Source organism: Parasteatoda tepidariorum, chromosome 8, assembly GCF_043381705.1.
Source record: "Parasteatoda tepidariorum isolate YZ-2023 chromosome 8, CAS_Ptep_4.0, whole genome shotgun sequence".
NCBI lineage: Eukaryota > Metazoa > Arthropoda > Arachnida > Araneae > Theridiidae > Parasteatoda > Parasteatoda tepidariorum.
The window spans coordinates 73,968,618-73,993,412 of record NC_092211.1 but is presented as its reverse complement, the minus strand read 5'-3'; the positions used below and the strand labels follow the sequence as shown (position 1 = coordinate 73,993,412).

The following is a 24,795-nucleotide window of genomic DNA, read 5'->3' as shown; positions in this document are numbered from 1 at the left end:
TTCCGTTCTTCTTGATAAGCTCATTAACTGCTTTTTGGAATTTTTTTTTAACATGTCACTCTGAAGAATATGTCAAATCGGAGAAATAATTACTCGAATAATGAAAATAAAAACAATAAAAAATTTCATTAAGACAGCTTTTTACAATTTTTCCCTCATTAAAATATTCATTTAATGAAAACAAAAGTATAATAAAACACTAATCATGGTTAAATTAGTCCAACTCAGGCTTATGTACTCACATTAGCAATTCCGTGCATAAAAAAAAGTTAAGAGGATACGATTTTGTTTTTATTTATTTTCAAAGTTAAAGCGTATTTGTTTTATGCTCTGAACAAAAATTCTAAAAAGAGAGATGAGGAACAGAACTTTTATCGAGTAATTGTTTTTTTCTTTCTTAATTACAGATAGTTATTTTTAAATTTATATCAGAAAATTATTTTTAATAATAATACTTTTAAATTAAATCTTTGTAAAAAAATTACAGTAAAAAATAGGAGCTCAAACTTCAAGGAACTTTCTTCATTTTTAATGAAACCGTTTCCTGCTGCAAGCTCCGAGCAAAAATTTCATAAAAGTAAAGAAACAACTATTGTCAATTCGGGGAAATGAGTCTCATATGAAATAAAAGAAATTTTTCGTCATTCTACTTTTTTCAAAAAAAATAAAAAATAAAAATAAATAAATTAAAACTCATAATGTATATAAAACTCAAACCTTTTTCATAACCCCTTTATTGTGGGCACCATTTAGGTTGATCAATGTCACTCAAACAGCAAGAGAAAAAAAAAGAAATGAATTAGATGTCCAAAATGGGGTTCGAACCTGGGAAGTTCCTGGTAGGAAGCCATTTCCATGACCACCATACAGCTAATTGTTTCTCCCTTCCGGTTTGTCATATTTTTGAGAGTTCGCTTTGTTTCAAATCACGTGATTTCGTGATGACATGATTCTCGAAATAAACGAAATGCAGCTCAAGGTTTTCTGAATGTTCAAAAGTGAGAGTTTCATTTCTGAAAAAAAAAACTTTAAGAATTTGAGCATTCGGTTTACTCTTTCAGTTATAGGTCAAGAAAACCTTTGAAAATTTTTTTCCATTTCAGAAGATTTTTGATATTGTGTTATATTGTGAAGCTTAAATGCTTTAATAAAGGTTTTAAGTGAAAAATGGAAGCAACTGATTCTAAAAAAAAAATAACTTTGACTTTCCATAACGCAAAAAAAGAGAATAAGATAGTTAACTTACATTACCTTAATTTAAGCATTTTTTAATGTAATTAGCAATCTAAAATTAGCCCCTTTATTTTAAAATGTTGAAGTTTGTTCGTTTTAAAAAGTCATAATTGTTCAACTCTCACCTTGAGCTCTCTGTGTTTTCCTAAGGCAACATAGAAGTAGGAAAATCGTACAATCGGTAATTTCTACGGGGATGCATTTTTTCCCCTTCAGTCTGGTTAATTGTGCAATCCATGGTTGTGCAACCTTTTCCCGTTCATGTTTATTTTTTCGACTTTTCCGCGTTGTTTAATTATTTATCCAGACCTGGACTAACAAATGCTGCTAGTTGCCCATATTTCTGCAAAATGTGTACAAGCATGTTTTGTGGCCTTTTCCGCACTTTTTTCAAAGCTCAAAGTTGTCTTCGGAGAAGCGTTTTGTGAGTGATATAACCAACATTCCTGAAAATGTTTTCTGGTAGCATTTCTCACTCTGATTTCAAGTAAAGATATTTGAAGCCAAAATCATGAGAATCTTTCGGATTCCTATTTTGAATATTTTAATTAGTTTATACGTTTTACATTTGTATTTCTTATAATAAACCAAATCATTTTTCGAAATTTTGATTTAAATTTTTTAAGACAACCTTTTTTATGATCTATATATATATAAAAAAAATTTTTATATATATTTTTATATTTTAATTTCAAAATATGGGTATTTATATTTGAAAATTGTAATAGAAAAAGAAACTTCATTTTATTCATCTATCTTGTTAAAAGTTAATCCTTTAAAAAGACGCAAGACTTTTAAAATATTTTTGTTCGAATAAGAATTTGTATGATTTCCTTCAAATTTTGAATCAACCACAGGAAATCTTCAAAATTACGCATGAAAATCTCATTTAAAACTATGAAATAAAATAGTAAAAAAGTCAGTATATAATTTAAAATGTGTGCATTTATCTTTGATTAAAGAAATGTTTAATATGCGGAATGAGTTTTAGAGATATAATGAAAAAAACTCCTATTGCTACTACTCCCATATTTTAAGGGAGAATAATTTAAATAAGAAAAAATATATATGAGAAGGCATTTTTTACATTCCGAGCTAATTNTATCTATCTATCTATCTATCTATCTATCTATCTATATATATATATATATTGCAGAAAATAAGTCGTAGAAAAATAAATATAGGAAAAATGTATGTAAGAAACATCTATCTAAGGAAGAATATATCTTAAAAAAATATATACATATGAAAAATATATTTGTAAGAAAAATCTATATAAAAGAAACAAAAATATATAAAAAAAGGAAAACGTGCTTTTTTTTCTTTTGAATTCTGTGGTAATTAATTGGTATATTTTAAATTCGTCGAACCATTGCAATTTAGCTCGTTGAACTTTGATCTTTTTTTCAAAAGACTAGATTGATAGAATTTCTTTTTAGACATATGTAGTTTGTGCTTCATATTATATTTCCAGAATTTCACAGAAGAACTAATACAATTCTTCTTTTAAATTCAATCAACTTTCTTAAGAATTTGCTTAGTTTAAGTTCTGCTTCGAAAATATATTTTGAAATATAATTTCTCAAAAAGTAAAACATCAGTTACAAAACTATTATGTTATAGAAGAAAACATTCATAGTTGAAGCATAATTTTATTCCAATATTCTTAGTAAAACTTTCGACTCGTTTGGGTAATTGCCTCGAAGCATTTTATTCTCGCTAATAGGCCGTAGTAAGAATGTTTACTACCTTACGTTCGAAAGATCCTTAAATCAAAAGTTTTATTTTTCCCCAGCTTTACGTTCTTCGCAAATTCCATTTCAGTCCATTTTAGTTTCGGAAAACTAGGGCAAGCTCAAATACGTGGATGAATATTCATTATGTATTCCTTTTATAATTTTTGAAATTGCTTTTAGCAAAATTTACTTAAGGTGGGAGTAAATTAAATTTTATACAACATGCATCTTTAAAATTTCACTTCAAATACTATCAAAAAACATTGCTGAAATAAATGAAAGCTTTCATATTTGATAAGAGAGGGAAATTCATCGTGGCTGGTACTCTGAGGAAAAAAAGTGGTCAAAACTACCAGAATATGCAAATATTTACAATGTCGCTGGATCTTTGGAAGCGCCAAAAAGTACCGTAGTTTTTACCGTATCACTTTGGTAAAATTAACAATAAATGCGGTTTTATAAAATGTGTTAAAATTTGGTAAATGTGATAAAATTTGGCAATTTTATCATGATCTTATAGAGCATCGCATAAAAACTCTTTTTTAGGAGTGGATTCCCTTTTCAGTTTTGTATTTTTATCAAATTTGTGGTAATTAACTAGAACTATAATATTGAAAACCAAAATTTTTAGTAGTAGTTAATTTGGTTGATAACTTTAAGAATTTTATGCTTAAAATTGTATTTAATTTATCTCAACACACCAAAAAGGATGGTAACTATACACCGATTTTTTTACAGTTTGCGAACTTTTGAGTAAGTTTAATCATATACAACGGACGATTGCTAGGAACATACAGTCGGTTTTCCATTCAACGAACTTCCATTTTGTGAATTTCTCTATTTCGGGATTTTTTTCAAGGAACCAAGAACATTTTGAAATTTCTTCGTAAAACAACTTCTAAATAGCGAAGTGAATTTTCTATTTAACGGACTTTTCCTTGAGATCCACTTTCCCTATTTCCTAAAATAATTCAGAACATTTTAAACTTGTCAACGTATTTTATAGGGGAATTGATTTGAATTGATTCCCACAGCCACTTAACTTTTAAAGAAAGCAGTAAAATCCCTCTCCGTTTTTGTTTGCATTTCATACAGGAATCCATGTCAGTAATCAGTTTACGAGAAAGCATAACAGAAATTTCCAAAGCATGCAACTTTGATGTTACAGATCGCACTATTCATAACAGTTTTACTATAGCTGGATTCTTAGTCAATGCGCAGAATTTGGAAAGTGTGGAGGACGAGGATGATATTCCTTTAGAAGAATTAAAAAAAAAAATATGGGAACAGTTAAAAGAGAGCTACGAAATTAATGATGATGAACTGATTAATAATTTTCTTTTTATTTTTTCTGAAGCTGCAACCTCAGTAACATTAACTGAACCAGATATTTCGGGGACAGTGGGAAGAATAAAAAAAATTACAGCAATAAATTGTGACGGAGGTGAAGATAGAAGAAGGTGAAAACAGGAATGATGAAGAAATCGCCAAATGAAATGTTAAAATCATCTGAAATGATTCGATAACGGATATTAATTTACAAGATAAAGGTGTATCAATTGTTATTTTGATCATGTCCAGTGCATATGAATTTAGAACCTGTTTTGTGTTGTTTAAGTATTTTAAATGGTGATTTTCTATTTAACGAATTTTCCATATTAGGAACTTTTTATCGGCATTTAGCTACTTCGTTAAATAGAAGTCTGAATTTCTAATATAGAACGGAATATAACCACCTTGTTATGTGATTAAAACTCAATTCTGAAACTGAGAGAGAGAGAGACGTAAGATATTTTAATACCTTCGAGCCACCATATGCGCATGACAGGAATTCATATTTATTGCTCAACTACTTCAAACTTTTTGTTTTTATTCCTTTTCCAGAAAAGCTTCATTCGCTTATGTCAGAAACTAAAAAATTTAAATTCAGCTTATCCGCAAGCAACTCTACATACGTTGGAACCTTTCCAATGTTTACTTCTACCGAATAAAATAAATTCTAAGAACACCTCTAGAATAAGTTTTCTTGTCCAAAAAGTGAAACACATCCATTTTGAGAAGCTATCAAAGAGCAATGCAAAAGTCTTAAATGGAATCCTACTGGGGTTGCGGTTCTCCAAAGAGTGAGTTTCAGAAAGTTGCCATATTCTTGTAATAGAGGAAATGAAATTTTATATCTCTTATTCTGAGATATGTTCTTGCTATTTCATTTTACTCCTCAAAAATTCTTGAAGAAAGTTCTTTTATCGGTTAGAATATCATATATATTTTTCCAACATATTAGACGCATAGAAATGGTGGATATTTTTCCGTTTTCCATTGATAGATGAAAGTCAGAATTAAATAGGCTTACAAGATAATGGAGAAATTAAGTATACTGTCATTTAATTACTACTTAGTATTCGTTTTTGAGGGAAAAAAATGCTTTCCTTTTTAATATCACGTGAAAAAAAACACAGACATTTTTCTGCATAGGTTTTTTTTTAATCATACGTAACGTTTTGCATTTGATATAACAGAAGGAGAAAAAACACTTTTAAAATTAACATATTGTATGGTAATGACGTTACTGATAAAAAAAAACATAATTCGCGTTAATAAAGCAAAATTATACCGTATTTGAATCATTCATTTGCTAATTTTTCTGTTCACATAGTAACGGTTTATCGGAAATTCGGGTTTATTAAACTAAGTTTTTATTACAACACATTTTGTAAAAAGTACAAAGCTGAAGATTAAATGTAATGAAGAAAAACGGTTTTTATGCCATGATCAAAGCTATGATGATAAAATTAACAAGTTTTACCACATTTACCAAATTTACCTCTTTTTATTAAAACCACATTTTATTGTTATTCAAAGTGTTTCTATATAAACCACCGGGTTATTTGGTGTTCCCAAAGAGCCAGAAACGGTAAAATGTACAATCTTCTGGTAGTTATCCATACTTTTATTCTCGGTGCATAGGAAATTTTTTAAAGAAAGTATTTCACGTTACATATCGCGTAACTAGCCTTACACAAACTAAACTTGATTCCTTAAAGCCACCTAGCTCCTTTTATAGATAGTTCTCACAAGATATTGCTATATATTTTTGGACGAACATTTTATATAAATTATTTTTGAGTATTTAAACGTATGATTGATGTTGTAGTACTTTTTATTTCTAAGGACAGTGAGAAAATGGTAACTTTTCGGCTGTTAATGAAACTATTCTGAGAAAAATACTCCTATCCAACATTTTGATCAATTAATTATATTATTACATTCTTTCTTGAGTGTCTGATAAGCATTCCATCATAAGCATCAGATTTAATGCAACACACCAATTAACACAATTGAGCAAAGAATATAACATAAAATGAACGGAATATGAGTAAATCTGTTAAGAATAAATAGATTTCGGACGATGACGGAGTGTTCACTTTTTATGCGTAATCAAATATTACAAGTGGGTGTATGCCACCTTGCTCTATTACGTTACATAGCATAACAATTTTAAAGTGAAATAAGAAATTGTTGTTGAGATCTTTGGATGCTTTTTTATGAAGCTTAAGTGCAAAGGAAATTTTAAAAATACTTGTGAAATAGCAATTTATTTCTAAAATACTGCAATATTTTTTGTCCATATTAATTGAAGAAAAAATAAATTTATCTCAATTATCGAAGGTTGCTGAATTATCAAATTTCGGAGATTGCTGAATATTGAACTCATTGTTTAAATTTAGACCACATAACTTTGGCAAGTTTAGTTAAATAAATTCGTGATAAATTATAAAACGGATAAAAAGCGCCTTGGTTAAAAACTTTAAGATTTCATGCCGAAATGATAGCCAAAAATAACAAAGTTTAGCTAAAAGGTTATTGAAACTCCAAAACTAAAAGATTTATTTCTGAGAATGTTCAAGAGTAGTTCATTGTAAAACAAAAGATTCTTTTTGACTTTAGTCTGTTTTTTAAATAAGTAATTCATTTTCATGTTCGCAAATACAACTGTAAAAAACTTTATTTCTTATTAGGTTACATGTTCATAGGTTATCTTTTTGCTCCATTTCGTTAAAAATCATGCGATTTTGAGACGAAATGAGTACTAAAACTAAGAAAGAACAGCTTAGCTATTACTGAATCGTTAAAAAATTTTTTTTCTTCGGAACGCTTGACCGACTCAAAAGTAGTTTTTCTAAGGTTTACTTGCATTTAAAAAATGTATTTGTAAATATAACAGTAACCGATGTAAATATAACAATCCAACTCGATAGTTTTAGTGAGATTTACTTGCACCTAGCAAAAATAACAGTCAGAAAACCATCTCTTAAAATTTCTCATATCATGAGACGTTAATGGGTTTTCTTTTTTATCAGTAATCAAAAAATATAGCTAAAAGATTTCTGCGTTGCCAAAAATGCAAGATTCGCTTAAAAATATGTAAGACTCAAAAGTAATATTTTATAAAACAAGGGTAGCTTATATTTTTGCATAGCGGTTTGGAACTAAACATTCTGAAAAAACTTTCTTTCAGAATTTATCCTAGCATCAAATGTTGAAGGGGTGTCGTATTTTTGTTTTTACATCATGGCCATAAATTTAAAGAAAGTTTCAGTTCTTTTCGTAAGATTCTAATAAATTTTTATAGGTAAAAGTATTTGATGTTAGTTTTATCATCTAGTCAAACAGTAAGATCCATCAAGCATCAACTCTAAAGCTTTCGATGTCAACGAGAGGATTAGAGTAACGAGTATACAACCGGACCCCGATTTAACGAATACATAGGGACCGAAAATATTATTCACTACATCGAGGATAGTTCGCAAAATTCTTTTTTGACTAACCTTAATGGAATATTCGAACATATGTAATAAGCAAATAAACAATATAAATAGAAATCTTTAACTTTATTTTCAGGAACTTAAAATACTACGAATAATTACGCGTTGATTAATTTAAAATTTTAAAGCATTTCGGGAGGAAGGTTTGCTTACTTCGCTGATTTCTTACTTTAAAAAGTTTTTTTTCGACGCCATGAAGAGAAGAAAAATACTCCCTCATTTACATCTTGCTGCATTAAATAAGTTTTCACTGTTACCAAACACTACAGAGCGCCAGAAGAAGTATCAGTTTTCACTGAAGATTCATTATCATCGACTTTCGTGTCAGAGTTACTATTCATTGTTTCCTATAAATCTAATCCATTAACTTCATAAAATTCGTTAAGTCACCAAAGTTGGTAAATAGGGGTTCGTTAAATCAGGGATCGACTGTAATTCTATAATGAAATCCCGAACAAACTATTTACTATTAGTTAGTGAAGTATTTGTTATTAACAATTAAGAATTCGATGTGGAAAAGTCCTTTTTTGCCTTCTACTAAAGAGTAATTAATTTTCTTTTTATGATTGAAAGGTAAAATGCAGCTAAATTATTGAGACTTTTTAAATACTTTTAAATAGTTTTTTTTTAGCTAGTTGTGGAGAAAAGTTGCTATTGAAAGTTTTTAAATTACTATAATTAAGGGTTGTAATTATTGTTAATTGCTCGACATAGAATCATTTGCTTCATAGAAAAAAAAATTTCACAAAAAAGAAAAAGAATCTGTATTTTTTATACTGAAAACACCAATTCAAGATAAATATTTTTTTTTCATATTTAAGTATAGATACTAACACTATATGAGTTTTTCAAAAACGATGTTATTATTTACTGTTTAAAAATCATTAATGGATAGTTTTTATGAAATAGTAAAAAGTCTGAAAAGCAATTAAACAGCTTTTGTAGATTGATGAATATTTTTGGATACTTTTTTTGCAATATCTTAGAGCTCGATTATCTTTAATTTATCATTCATTTTTCGGTATATATTTGAGAATTAATCGAGAGCATTTAAAAGCGAGCGAATATATATTTGCAATAAATGATTTTAACTAAACTAATAAACTTTATTAAGTGAATGACTATTTTTTTCATTGATTAATTATTTTAAGCGGTAATATTAAGATAATTAATGACTTTACAGTCTACGGAAATGTTTATGATAAATATAAATATTCATGATTTTTTTGCAAAACATTACAACTCAATTTCTTTCAATTTAATATTCACTGATAATTTTGCTTCAAAATAAGTAAAAAGAAATTTAAAGACATAAATATATATATGAAAACATTGAATTAAAATTATATAGTCACATTTATTAAATGAATGATCATTTTTACAAATTTGAGATTATTTTCTGCTGTTCCTTATAAATATTTTCCAGTCAAAATGTAGTTTTCCTCGGGGTTCTGAAGTAAGATTTAATTTGCTTCTAAGATTATTAGGTTTTCTTAAAAAAATATTTAAGTTTTACTTTTGAGTCTTTAAAATATGCCTTTATATTGCAGATAATTCGGTCATGTCTGTACCAAATTTTCTTTAAATTCATATACAGCATGAAAAAAAACAGACCACCCTAAATAACTTTTGATCTAATGATCGGATCTGCACTTTCTAGAACTCAATCTTAATGGTTCGAGAGCGTAGCGTCAAGTATGCCAAATAATTAGTGTAGATGATAGTTACAAAATCAGACACAAAAACGTTTTTAACTCTGATTAATCATACCTTTTTTTTGTTGTTGCTGGATTTGGATTTTTGACCCCCGAAAAATAGGGGGCAGTTGCAATCTCGGAAACATGATCCCAATAGTTTGAACAGGAGAGCGCTCCAAAGTTTGGACACCTTAATATTAATTTAAATTTTTGCTTAATTCGCTATATCTTAAGAACTTTATAAGCGGATTGAAAAAATTTTGCACACAATTATAAAATTCGTTTATCTAAATATAAACCCCCGCAAAAAATATTTTTTAGTAAATATTTATTATTTTTTATTTAGACAGGTAAGTTTTGTCAATACAAATGCGTGTTAGTTTCGTCAAAAAGTCCTCCATGAAGGTGAGTTTGTCCCAATTCTCTTGTCTTCTTGTACCAGAAGTTCCCTTGTCTTCTGTGTTGGGTTGAAAATTACAAGGTTTGCGGCGTTAGACATTGATAGTCGTAAACTCAGAATTGGATCAGCCGTTCTAAGTCGGCTATAAAATATAAAATAAAATCAATGGTCGTTAAAAATTAGAGATCTGATAAACGGGATTAGGTGTCATTTTAGAAATCTGATAGTGGATTTAGTCATGATCAAGTGATGCATACTGTGTTTTTTTACAATAGCCGTTGGAAGCCTCGAGTTAAATAATAAATAACTTTTACTATTCTAAAGAATAATTTTTAAGTAAAGGGATATTTTAGAATTTTAATTTTCAAGAGGAACACATTTTAAAAGTTAAACTTTAACACAAACTTATTTCGGAATTTTTATGAATAAAAATAAATTTAGAAACTTTTAAATAAAATCTTTTAAATTCTAGAAATATCTTTAGAGAAGGATTTCAATAATTTCCAAAATATTTTCTCTAACTATCTGTTATATACGTATACTTTAATACTTTTACTATGCCTTTTAGGTTTCAGAGTTGAAATTTTATTTTTGTACTTTCCACGTAAAGTTAATTTCTGAATTTATAACATGCTTTCTTAAATGCCTTATTGAAGGAGAAAGCTACTTTGAAATAAAGTATTCCGAATTTAGATGGTGCAGATACACTCAAAGAATTGAATATAAAATCTTTGTTAATGGCAAAGATATTTCAATGTCTTGGAACTTCTACCGAAAGAAAAGAAAATATATATGTGCTACAAATAGGATTTTAGAAATATGCACGCGTAAATAACCATTTGAGGTAAAATAGCATTGAGTTTGATGACGGAATGCATTCTCCTGAGATTATTTTTGAAAATAAAGAAAAGGAAACGTCTGGTTTGTGAACGTGATGCCTTTCAAGACACAAGAGGATAAAAGAAAGCGAATCAGCACTACATTTTCTTTTGGCATTTTATATTTATTTTTTAAGATTACGTGAGAAAATACGGACCTATTGAAAAGTTTTACTTTTTCGAAGGGAAAAAAAATCTGCAAAGCTATGTAAAGTAATATTTTATGAAGTGTCATAATTTCACTGCAGTAAATGTGTTGTCGTTTCTAATCACGCTTGGACAAACCAAGCTCGTCAGTTATTGGCCTTTATGTGAATTAAGTCTGGAAGGTGCGCCTTTCGTTTTACAAGAAAGCACAGTAAGGGTGAAAGTACGTCTTAGCCCAGAAGAACACGCATAGGTGTAAGAATCAGTCATTCGTCACTTACTTCCCTGATTTGGACATAGAACTGAAGGGGAAGAAAATTTTCACCAGATCCCTGTGCACATGGTATTGCTCAGCGACCGACCACAGGACTCTTGATTCCAAAGATTTTACGAGCACGTGCATCGCATGCACTCAGTGGGTTAATGGAGTCGAGGATTGATCTCCAGACCGAAGTTCGATACTCTGACAACTGGATTATCACGGCGCGTAAGAATTGTTACTGATTGATTACAAGATTCATTTACAACAAAAACACTAACAAGAAGTTAAAAGTGATAATCAGAAGATGATGTTAGCTACATTTTAAAAACCAACAACTTCAATATTGCTGTTTCTTTCAAAAAGCTTATAAATCAAGAGATTAATTATAAAAAAAAAACTAAAATACTTTAAAATATGCAAATAATTTAATGCAAAGCAATAATCCATTTTTTATATTTCCAAGACGCAGATTCACCCTAAAAAGAATAATAGGAAATCAAGTCTATATTTCAGGTGTTAGAGTACTTGTTATAAATGAAATCAAGAGATTTTAAACATTAGAGGTCACGAACTAGAAATAAAACTAAACTAAATGAGAAAAAAATACGACCAAAATCTCATGAAACACATTAGAGAAGGAAGTAGCTAAGCATGGTTAATTGCCAAAGAAAAGGGAAGCTTCGTCAGCAGGCAATGAAACTGGTTCAGGTGTTTTCAGTTTCTCCTTCTCTCAACAGAATCTGTATATATATATATATATATAATTTCCANATATATATATATATATATATGTCATATATATATATGTTATATATATATATGTTTATATATATATATGAATGCCAGGGTGTACGATAACAAAAATAACATTCGATTATTTATTCTAGAATTATTACCTGGTAGATCGTTATTTAAAAATAATTCGCAGGTCCCCTTTGTAGACTGAAGTAACGCAACTACAGGTTTGAAATTTGACGTGCTGGAACCGGGCCATTTTCATTTATGAACTTTACTCTTTATTTTTTTCGCCACATTTCATTTACAATTATATGTGTTCATTTCGTGAATAATTTTTTTAATATTTTGTTTGAAGTAATAAAAACTTATTCATTTTCATAGGAAATATTTATCTCTCTCGAAATCTTCATTTTATGAGCTCATTTTACGATACATTTCACTTGATGTCAAAAGTAACAAAAATTTAACTAACCAAAATGAAAATAGAGAGAATGAATGAATAAACAAAATGAAATAAGAACAAATGATTAGATTTTGCCAGATATCAACATCAAACCTTTAAAAACTCGGCAGAAAAACAGTTTCCGATTTAAATTTTTTTCATCAGGCTATTGTTTAATATTTTGAAAAAGAAAAATTTCTTCTCATTTACTGCTTCTTGTTGAGTCACATGTTCTGTATTTCTAATTTAAAACATTTTTAAGTATAGTTCATTAATAGCTTTTACTTAATTTTAACACATTAACAAATTATTCCGACATAAGATTATAATAATTATACACTTACAAAAAAAAATCTTCTTTCCGAAAAACACTGACTTTCAGGGGCAAAAAAAAACAAAGATTATTACTAGGCAACTACGGAAGTTACTTTTTGAACCTTCTAGTTTTTAAAAAAAAATACTAGTTAATCTGGCTGCTATGATCTTAAATATTTTCCCCATAAGGAATTATTTAATCTATTACAAATCTAGTTATTTATTATTAACATATTATTTTTAATACTGGAATTCAGCAGGTATTTTTAAAAATTGATCACGAGTGTTTTGAAATCACCAGTATATTTCTAAGATGCAGAATTTACCTACGAATAATCTTCAGTAATTTTCAAATCCATTATTTCCTTTAACATAAACTGCACTGTCTAAAGTTTTATCATATGACTTAATACTTCCTAGCTCCTAAGAGATCAAATGAAACATTAAAGTGATGCTTTAATGGCATTTATGGCCACCTTATTCCAAAGTGAATGAAACTGAATGCTCAAGGCAATAAAATTTACATTAAATGCCCGGCGAAGTACTTAAAACGGAAACTTTTTATTACAAGTATTATGCTGTTAAAACGCGAGTTCTCATTTCAAGCAAGTACAGAGACATTTAATGCAAGATAAAAGTTTTTAGATAAGTAATCTAGAGCGCTCACTAATGCATGAAAATTGATTCTTTTAAAATGATTATTTTACGGTATTAAATTGATTAAAATATTACCGGATATCTGAAAAGTGACAGAAAGTTTGAAATAATAATTATAAAAATTGATAAAGTTTAAAATGTACCGTTTTCTGCGTTCTATTAAAAAAAAAACAAGTATTTATTTTCGTCAATCTTCAAATTTAGTTGCAAAGTTCGTCATAAGATGGCACTGCTAACTGTGGAAAACTATCTAACACTGTTTCTTGCTGCACAATTTAACATAATATTTGCGTGGGCATTAATTTTGTCCTCTAAATGCACCACGTTGTTGCCGCAAATGGTGGTTATTTTAAAAATATAGCCTTATAGTTTACAGTGCTATCTTTTGACCATCTTTGTAACTAATTTTAATATTTGGCGAGAAGAAAGTCCAAGTTCTTTTAGTAGAACAAAATAAACTAAAATTTTTATGTACATTTTAATTATATATTTTCAAAACGTTGGTAACTTTAGGGATATTCAGTGTTTGCATATTCCACTTGTAGGATTTAATAATGATTTAAAACTTCAAATCGAACATTATTCCAAATAAACGTAAATTTAAAACTGAATTTTATTCGAGCAAATGTAATAAAATAAGTTAATAAAAAAATATGGCGGTTGAAACAGAGTGACTTTATTTAATACGACCCTGTATACAACAATTCGAATTTATTGTTCGTAATTCTAATATATTTATATATTTTTGCTAAATATTTAGGATGAAACAAATAATTCATCAACATTTAGAGTCTTGAGAGTTTATTCTGTTCTCTCAGTTGAGAATGGAAATGTTTTAGCAAACTAAACTAGCATCATTAGTGTTAAAAAAACACACTTTAGAATGCTTGCTTATTCAAAGTTTCTGAGTACTTAACGGGAAAAGCGAAAGTTTAAAAGACATTGCTGGTAAAAAGTTAACAAACCTCATTCTTTGAAAAATTCTGGAATGATTGCAGTAATCACACTGTTTTGAATATAATGAATTTTTGCAAAACTTTGGAATACAACAGAAAAATATATTTGGAAAAACACTTCCGAAATTATCTTGGGGATTATGACATGTGTTTATTCTCTTAGAATAAAATTGCAATCATTATAATTTTTAACTAAAGTAAGAATTTAAATCGTAGCTATAATTATAACTCGCTGGAAACTTATTTTTAAATTCTTTTCTATTCTGTCATAATATGAGCAAAAGGTAAACTGTCGTTTTATTTTATTTAAAAATACTATTCAATTATCAAGCTTTAATGTAGGATACAGTGATGTTTCAGGAAACAGTTAACGGGAAATGCCCCAGGGGAAATTTTAAAACGTAACTTTTACATAATTAGTCAGCTAAATACATTACAAAAGCGAAAAATGAAATGTATATTTTGTTACATCATGTCGATTGTTTGTGAAAGACCAAAAATTAAGCTATTTCTAATTTATTTAAATATACTAGTTTGAAACAGGATGAATTGTGTAAAGATAAAGTTACTTGCATTTATATTATATACTATCAAAATATATTTTAGTTTTTCCTCTATATCATTTAAAAACTTATTTACTAGCAAAGAAGTTATTCAATAAGGGTACTCATTCAAAATTGGGATCTTTTAGAACTGAATTCATACATATTAAACAAAATTTGAACATTTCATACCAAGTTGGAAATTTGGCGACTATTTTTTATGTATCTCAACGCTTTTCTATTACGATTGAAAAATGTGCGATGATTGTCCCGGAACAAAATAAGATATTAAAAGTCTTATCATGCAATGAATTTAAAAGCATTAGAATAAAGTGTTTTTCTGACTCAAGAGCTTTTCTAGTTATGATTATTACTGTTTTACTTTCTCAAATAGTTATTATATCAAGGATAGGTAATAATTTCATTTAACGTAAAATAAACTTAAATGAATTATAAATAATTTATTGTAAAATCCCTTTTAGTTGCACACTTTCAATATATGACATTCTATATTAGAATATGAAAATTTTTGGAAATCCGAAAACTGATCTGAAAAGCGTAAAACATATAATATATTATGTAAGCTTATAGTCTAAAAATTAAATACAGTGCGGGTGTTGAATAAAATGCCTACCCGGTGGCAAAATTCTGGTAAAATTACCATACTGTATGGTAATGACATTTCTGGTAAAAAAATCCATTATTCTGGTTAATAAAATTAAAATATATTGCAATTATACCATTCATTTGGTAATTTTTCCGTTTATATCGTAGCAGTTGACGAAAAATTCTGGTTTTCAAAATTATAGCTCTTATCACCACACATTGAACCAAATAAAACGCAAAATTATATTTAACAGAATAAATGGTTTTTACGGTATGCACTCTGGTATTGTGATAAAATTGCCAAATTTACAATTTTTATCGAATATTGTAAAACCATGTTTTCTTGTTAATTTTACCAAAATCATTACGAAAGCTCCTCGATAAAAATTACCGAGTTTTTGGTGTTCCAATAGAGTTAGAAATATTGTAAATCTTACCATATTCTGGTAGTTTTGATCCTACAATTTTTATCTGGGTGGAGATACAGAATGCCGGCTTTCGATGAAACACCTAGGAATAATATAGAGTGCAGAGTGCTCGCGCTTCGTCGTTTTCTTAAGTTACCTGTTATATACATACGTGAGATATCACATGTTGGAATTAAAAGTAACGAGTAGGCGGACTCACTGGCTGAAGATGCTTCTTTAGAACCTTTACAGCCAGATATACCTTCCACTTACAACGAAGTCATTACAGAGTGTAAAAAAATGCTTATGGACCTCTGGAGGGTTCCTCCTCCGCATAGTTGGTATTTCAGAAAACGTCCTGGAGGTGCCTTGCTTTTTGAGGAACCTAGAAGCCAGCAGACTTGTTATTCTCACTTTGCAAGTGGTCACTTGAGGTGTCTCTCGTATGTTCAGGGGCGAAAGACTTTTGCACTTTGCACTAAATGTAGGACTGCTCAGGCTTCGCCCGAACTTATTCTTAACTGTATAGATTTTAAGATCGACGAGGTTTTTTCAAAACCTCATCTGTTTTTAGACTTTCTGGACATTTTCGGACTTATGGATTTGGTCTAATTGTGATAGACCTCTTAGGGATCAGAAACAACAACAAACACATACATAAGAAGTGGCCTTAATTTAAATGTTTTTTTTTTTTTTAAATACTGTTTATATTTTTTAAGGAACTGGCTTATGGAAGAATTAGGAAGGGAAGGATTAAGGAACGGAAAGAAAGGATTTTTTTAAAAACGAAGATCTTATTACACTCTGTCTAGAAAGTATTTGACGTAGCATTTAATTTCGTTTTGTATTTCATAACAAGCGTTGAACATCCAACCCAATTCTGAGTTTACAATTCTCAATGTTCGCATTTGTAGTTTTGTAATTTTGAACCCGATCCAGACGGAAAGGAAACTCCTAGATCAAGTATTGGGACAAACTAGAATTCTTAGAGGACTTTTGGATGGAACAAACCAGCATTTTCGAGGCATGGGGCCCGACGGAGAGGGAATTCTAAGCCATAATGTATCTATCACTGAGGATATTTTACGTCAGCACTGTGGTGGGTTCACGTCGGGAGCAGAATTCGTATCAATCAGTCACCACTGTTATTCGAACCAACCTGGGGCAACTTATTGGGAGGCGAACCCTCTACCCTTTGGGGCACAATAGTTCTGACAAAGCATTTGACGTAAAATGATTAGGTATTACAGATGTCTATGTGTATTAGAAAATATTACTCATTTACATGCCTAGTCTAAGAACGCCTGTTTGTCTCTAAAGCAGCTATATTCTTAAGAATCATACTAATCATTATTGTAAATTTTTTTATGAGAATCGGAACAAGAATTATTAATTGAGAATTCCGAAGAATTATTATCGTTGCGTATATTTTGATAATATTTGCTTTGAATATGAACTATATTTGTGTTAATTACTTAGTGCAAAAAACTTATAAAAATGGTCAGTTAATATATTTTTTTCTCAAATAAATTAAAACTTCAGAAATATTATAATTCATCGTTCATTTTTCTTTTTTCTTTCATTTAGAAAATCGATACTAAGTAAAATCAGATAACTGATTATTCTCTGCAAAATAATAGAAACACCTATGCCAAACTCAACAATGTTTGCAAATAACAACATAATGATAAAAAATATTTTTTTATTTTAACCGGTTTGAAAAATTATCTCTAGTTAATGTAATAAAGTATGCATGATATTTTGAACTATATTTGCTTTAAAAAGTAAATGTCTTAGGAGATGTATACTATCCAAAAATGATTTTGCTTCGAAATAAGTTTTATCAACTCAAACTGATTCCACAGCCTTATTATTCTCATAAGTAGAGATAATATGTTAGTTTAAGTTCACTACAATGTAGTAAAAATATTTTAAAATTATTTTTGAACAATCTAAAATTAACAAAAAGTTGATATGCATTTATAAATATGTTGACTTTAATTTAAACTTTACAGAAAAATCAAAATAAAATACTAAATAAGAATATAAGTGTAAGAGAGAGAGAGAGTAGAAATAAGGATTTTATTACACAATTATCAAAGTTGGCGAAACTATTTGCTATTTTTTGAAAGCAAAATTTGATGCATTTTTCTTAATATTTACACTGCAAGATTAAATTCTTTAAACATGAACTTTTACTCTGAAAGTTCTAACTCCTTTACGCACAACTTGTTTATTTGGAAATTGAAGTTTGAAAAAGCACATTTAAAAATGGAGGAAAAAAAGGGAAATAGAAATTAAATTTTGTGCGATTTTGCTTATTTCGCTATCTTAACCGTATTACCTTACTCAACATTTTTAGGAAAAAAAACACACTTTTTTTTGAATATCTAAGCATTCAAGATAGTTTTTAGAATACCTATTCAGTTTTATAAATTCGAATATGTCTACAAATTTCTGAAAAAAATAGTTCATGGCTATTATTTAAATGCATTTTTGGAAAATTCAGAAGTAAGTTACCAGTAGGGAATATAGAGATAAAATGCATTTTCCTTAGTAGACTTGGAGGAAACAAATATATATTTTATTCATAACTAAACACATTTACATTTTTTTCTTGTATTATGTAAATGCAACAGAATTAATGAATCAAGTGCTTAGAGGGAAAAACAGTTTTCTTTACACACATACACAAATTCCATGAGAAAATTTAAAACTTAAAATGCTTCATGTGCTAAGTCGTTGCCTTATTATGAAAGGCAAATTTGATCAGTTTGAAAATACGTACAGTTTTTTTTTGTCATGATTTCACGTTATGGAAATTTGTGCTACGACTTGAGTTTCGTTTTATAAAATATTCTAAAAGCAGAAAGAAACATCTGTTGACGCAAAGAGTCTTTAAGAACTCTGGGGGAAATGAAAAAAAAAGGACAGAAGAATGTATTTTAATGTACTTTTTTGCTCATTAATGTAACCGGGAGAGCCTGGTTGGCAGGGTGCTGGACTCACGTTTGGGAGAACTTGAGTTCGATTCCAGCTGGCCCAAGACCCAGTGTAGTAAATGGTAACTGGTGCGCTTTAAATCTGCAGGGTTTCAAAGTGCTCCATGTTCTCATAACAAATCAATACCTCTGGGGGTGCTGAATTGGAGATCGATCGTTCTCTGGTTAAGGTCAAAATTACAATCTGCGGATGAATGATTGAATGTATGAATGGGTCCACCCTATAAACGGGTGTGACGTATGGGCGTGACAGAAGTAGAATTCTCAGCAATAGATGACGTCACCGTGAAGCAAGAACAATCGCACCTCCTCTGCCTAAATGACCGACGACTGCAACATTCATTAACGTTATAAGCTTGTTAAAAGTTTGCCCGAAATACACTTCGTGAAATTTTGGAAATTAAAGCAGTTACTTGATTAAAAACTTCATTCTTTTCAGATATATACAAACTGGAGATAACAGTCGATATGTTTCAAGAGGTCGTTCAAATATGACGACTGCCATTTCCAATTTGAATATTTTTGAATTGAATTAAATTTTTTAATTAAGTAATATTTCTTTTTCCAATGGCAGGCACTGAATTTGAATCTTTTGCCTATACTATGCCAGAATTGTTGCTCATTTGGCGGTACCCAGTGGGCACCTGTGAACCAAAGTCACGGAGGCGAGCAACTAATTAAGTAATATATCACCATTTCAGTTTCTTGGGATTATTTATTTCATCAAAGTGGTGTTTAAAGTATTAGTACTTTTAAGTTTAATGGTATAATTTAATTTAATTTCATACTTACCTCTTACTTCTGGGGATTTTTAAAAATAGTTATTTAGTAGTTATTTAGATGTAATATATAAAATATAATCGATAAAGTAATGTAATCGATATCTCCCAGTAGATAATGTAATTGATCGATAAAATAATCGATCGATGATGTAATCGATATCTCACAGTAGAAACTCACTTCAGCAATATGTTTTCCTTAGTAGGCTTGAATACAATAAAAAATTTTAATACAAATCTCACCATTTTTACATCTTTAATGTGATACGAAAGTTTGCAGGAACTGGTGTATCAAAAGCTTTTTGAGGAAATATACTTTTTTCTCAGTCTTGAAAAGCAACTTGAAAATTTCAAAAGGCAATGATTAAATGGCGACTAACCTGCTGTGTAATCAGCACTAAACCAGGTTTAATTTGAGGATGAAACTTGCCACTATAAACCCTATCTTATTGTTTACTATCCTGACTTTATATAACACTTTTTTTTTATTTCCAATGCCTACCTGTGTTAACATTTCGTCAATTCAAGCATTTACAGGGCAGATTTGTTGACAAATCTCTCAGGGTCACCTTATTAGGTGGACCAACGCTGCACCCACCGTAAGAACAGATAGTACAGAGAATGAAAGAACATCCATGCCTGGCTCGGGATTCGAACCCATAACCTTTTAGAAGCAAGGCCAGTTCACTGACCCCTACACTGTCCGGTCGGCGCTTTCTGTAACATGATTGGTCAGATTTCGAAAGTGTTTTTATTTTTATTAAATATTATTTGCAACTAACAATGAGTGAAATTTTTCTTTTCATTTTTGATAAAGGTTCTAAAATTACAAATTATGCGTAATTGATAAATTGTGTGCGGCTTTCATACAATAATATCACACTGTAGAAATACGTGCTTCAGCTTAACTTTCGTTTTTAAAAAATATTTTTGACTGAGAAAGAAATATCTGTCAATAAAGAATAACATGAAGAACATTAAGAAAAACAACAAATAGGAAATTGAGAAGATAATTTGAATGGTTTTTATTTTTATGTTGGTGCCAAAACTGTATAAGTTTACACTAGATATTTAGGAAACACAATTTACAAATGTTGAAAATCTAAACATTCAAAATTATTTTTAAAATAGTAACTTAGTTGTTTAAATTTAAACTAATCCTTTGTTCCCATGAACGGAAATATTAAAAATATTAAATTATAATTAATACTCATTCGATAAATATTATCTTTAACTTTCCTATAATTCTCATAAATACATACTTGAAATATTTTTTAAATATCATTTGCATCTTGATCACTTCGTAATATGAAAAATGTAAGAAAATTCAATGTTTTTTTAAAAAAACGAAGTGCTTTGCTTAAGAAATAAGCTTCAAAAAATTGAAGGCTAAGATTTTCTTGTGTGGAATTTCTCTTGTTACGAACGAAAAATTCGACAAGTTTGAAAATAAATTCATACCTTTTATCTGCAACTTAATTTCAACTGAAAAACCTTTTTAAATTTAAATATAAACATCTGTCAGTACAGAGTAATGTAAAGAATTACTAAGAACATTGATAAAAATAAACAAAGTCAATAAAATATATTTTGAGGTAATTTTTTTTTATTCTTTGACTTCTAAATTACACTGTACAAAACACCCGTTGATCTTTCGGAATCATTCGTTTTTTTCTCTATTTTGTTTCATTTCTTTTCCGTATATTTAACGGTTTAAGGCCGTTTTGATGGCATAACAGTTCTTCATCTCAATGAAGTGACAGGTTTGAATCTAAGCTATGATTGGTCAATACAAACTCTGAAGATATAAAATACTCATATCTGGTGCGAATACAGATTTACTTATTAACTTTCCCAGAGGAAACTTATTTTCAAATGGCAAAAATTTTTTGAGAAACGGACTTATTTTGGTTGTAAAAATTTGTTTCGTTACAGTAAAATACTATTCTGATTACAGATTTGGTTCGTAATTTCGTAAAAATCTTATTTTTTTTATGGCAAAAAAACTTTTAAGCTACGGATTTACTTTGTATAGATTTTAAGGTTTTGCGCAACAAACCCAGCTGCCAGTATTTAACCGTAAACTTTAGGAGACTTTTTTTACTGTGTATATCAACTACCTCAACTTCATTTTCAGTAAAAACATACCACGAAACATTGAAAATCTAAACTCCCAAAAAAAGTAATTAATTAAAACAGTGGTTTTTTTTTTACTTTTTATTGCAGCAAATTTTCAAAATAATCTCTAACATGATAATTGCTTAGATGCATTTTATAAAAAAAAGCTATGAAAATAGCAAATGCAAATAATAAATATATTTGTTTATTTTAAAAAACAAATATTTTTTATTCTTATTTTCTTTTTACACGAGACATCTATATTTTAGAGAATTAATGAACCAAAAACTTAAGGAAAGAACTTTTTCCTTTACGCAAAAAGAAAATCTCTTAGATAATTTAAAACCAAAAAACCTTCATGTGCTAAATTTTACTTTTACGAACGACAAATTTTCCCAGTTTGAAAATATATAAATATACTTTTCATATCAAGTTATGGAAATTCGTGCTTTAACTTAAGTTTCATTTTAAGAAAGAAATATCTGTCAACATAGGATAGCATAAAGAATAATATTTTTCAAGTACTTAGTATTCCTGTGATATAAATGCACAAATCGATATTTGTTACGCAGCGAAGGATTCAAGCAATAAATTTGCAAATGAAGGCTGTTCAATAAATTTTATACCTTACCTGACTTACTTTAAGGCAGAAAACTTTCACTTTTATTTTAGAAATGTTTCAAAATGTCCTTAAAAAATCTTAAAGTGAAAAGACTTAAGTGCGTTTTACAAATAAAAGGAAAAAAATAAAAGATTTATTTAGATGTCTGTATTGTATGCCATACTTGCAGTTGGAATGGGAAAAGCGAGAAATATTGCTTTTAAATTGTGTATAAAACTAATATATTTTAAAAAGCCGTTTACTCAAGACTTTGTGGAAAAAATAAATGCATGCATGTATACATTTTTATATTCAAATAAACCATGCATTTCTTAAATTTCGAGTTGTAATTAGGCAAAAATATTATCTAATTAGTAAGTATAATTATTAAAATGTAAAAATACTGTACATAAATTCCTTGCGAAAATACGCGAAATCTGTCTCTTATAAAATTTAAAACTGTAAATTTCTTTAACAAATACCGGAAAATACTTAAGGGAAAATCTGTCATTTAACAGAAAAAAAGTAAATCAAACTTTGTATTTTACTTTCTGAGATTAGATGATACGCCTTTAGCAGACATCCTGCTTTTGCACTGTAAAAAATTCAAATCAAATTATGGTATAAATTACCAGCACTTTGGGCGCACCATTCGTAAAATCCATTTTACCGTAAAGTATCGTTCTGTAAATTTTACAGGACTGTTTATTTAATTAGTGATTCAGTGATTTTACAGCATCAGTGTAAAAATTAAGGCATATCAGATATTTGTTCTATTACACTATCCGGTAAAAAAGGATTTTGAGGTAAAAAGTACCGGGCTCCTGAGAACCTGTACCTTTTACCGTAATTTGATCCAAATTGCTTACAGTGTAGCTCTGGGAATCAAATCTTGGTTAATGCCATGGAATGCGAAGACGACTAACTAATCAGGCTCCTGCTTACTTTTGTTGCTATTTTTTTTGTAGCATTTTCTGTTATTCTTTTATCTCGATAAAAGAATAACAGAAAATGTTATTTTTTACTGACTGAAAAAAATAGCATTTTCTGTTATTCTTTTATCGAGAAATGCTTATATGCGTTTGAAAACAGAATTGTTTTCTTCTCTCTATTTTTACAGAATTCTTTTCCTACATTGTAGTATTAAGCCTAAAGAGAAAATTCTTTAAAATTACAGACCAATAAATGATAATTTCTACAGTATAAAAGTAATAGCTTTAGTATAAGTGGCGAATCAAGAAATTTAATAAAAATATATAATCCATAATAAATTTAAATTTTTATTCCTTGGAATAACATTTTTAACTTTTTAAAAAAAAATTGAAATAGAGTTTTTGGTAAACAGTTTGAATGTTAAAAAAAAGGAATATTAATGTTATACATACATTTTCAAAAAAATAAGTTACAAATTCTTAAATTTCATTGGAAATTGTAAACTCTTGAATATATTAGGGTGTCTTGTAGTAAAATATTGCTTCGATCAATTATGATCAAAACTACCAGAATATGGGACAATTTACTGTTTTTGGGTCGAGAGGAAGGCAAAAAAACTTGTTAATTTTTGCCGTAGTGCCTTGGTAATTATTACGGTAAAACTAACCATGAATTATAATTTTATAATATATGTGATAAAATTTGTTAAATGTGGTACAATTTGGTAATTTTATTATAATACCTTAAGGCAGTGTTCTCCAGCCTTTTTATCACCGCGGACCTGTCAACGTTTGATAATTTTACCGCGGACAGCTGGGGGGAGGGGGAACGTTGATTGTTTATATTTTGGATTATTTTATTTTATTAATTTTAATTTAATTGTATTTAAACATTCATTCAAGATAAAATACAGTTACACCAAAAAATAAATATGAAGTGATTTAACATTTTAACTTACTAACATTTTAACTTACTTAAATCAATTAGCCACGATCGAGAGAGAAGACGAAGTTCTTCAGTAGTTCCAATGTAAATTTCGCGCCACGCTTTCGTGTTTTATTTATGATATTTACAGTTATGATGATTTTTTTTATTAAAACTAATTGAAGAATAGTTGCAGTGGTTTATTATTATTATTTTTTTACTTTCTAAAACATTAAAAAGTTTATGTCACTACCTTCGAGGGCCCCTTTTTTTTCAGAAAATAAAATTTTAATGGAACTATTTTTAATTTGGGATTTATTTTTATTTTGGGGTATAAACCTAGGAATTTAAATTCAGTTTTAATGAATTGGGCGGCCCAGTACCATTTGAGCCACNGAAGAATAGTTGCAGTGGTTTATTATTATTTTTTTTACTTTCTAAAACATTAAAAAAATGTATGTCACTACCTTCGAGGGCCCCTTTTTTTTCAGAAAATAAAATTTTAATGGAACTATCTTTAATTTGGGATTTATTTTTATTTTGGGGTATAAACCTAGGAATTTAAATTCAGTTTCAATGAATTGGGCGGCCCAGTA

At 28.9% G+C, this 24,795-nt stretch overlaps 1 protein-coding gene across 2 annotated transcripts in view; it reads left to right on the top strand.

Annotated features, from left to right (window-relative positions):
* Nucleotides 1-24,795, top strand: part of LOC107448605 (GTP-binding protein Di-Ras2) — a 143,830-nt gene that overhangs the window by 81,672 nt on the left and 37,363 nt on the right. The gene's annotated exons all lie outside the window — the stretch shown is intronic.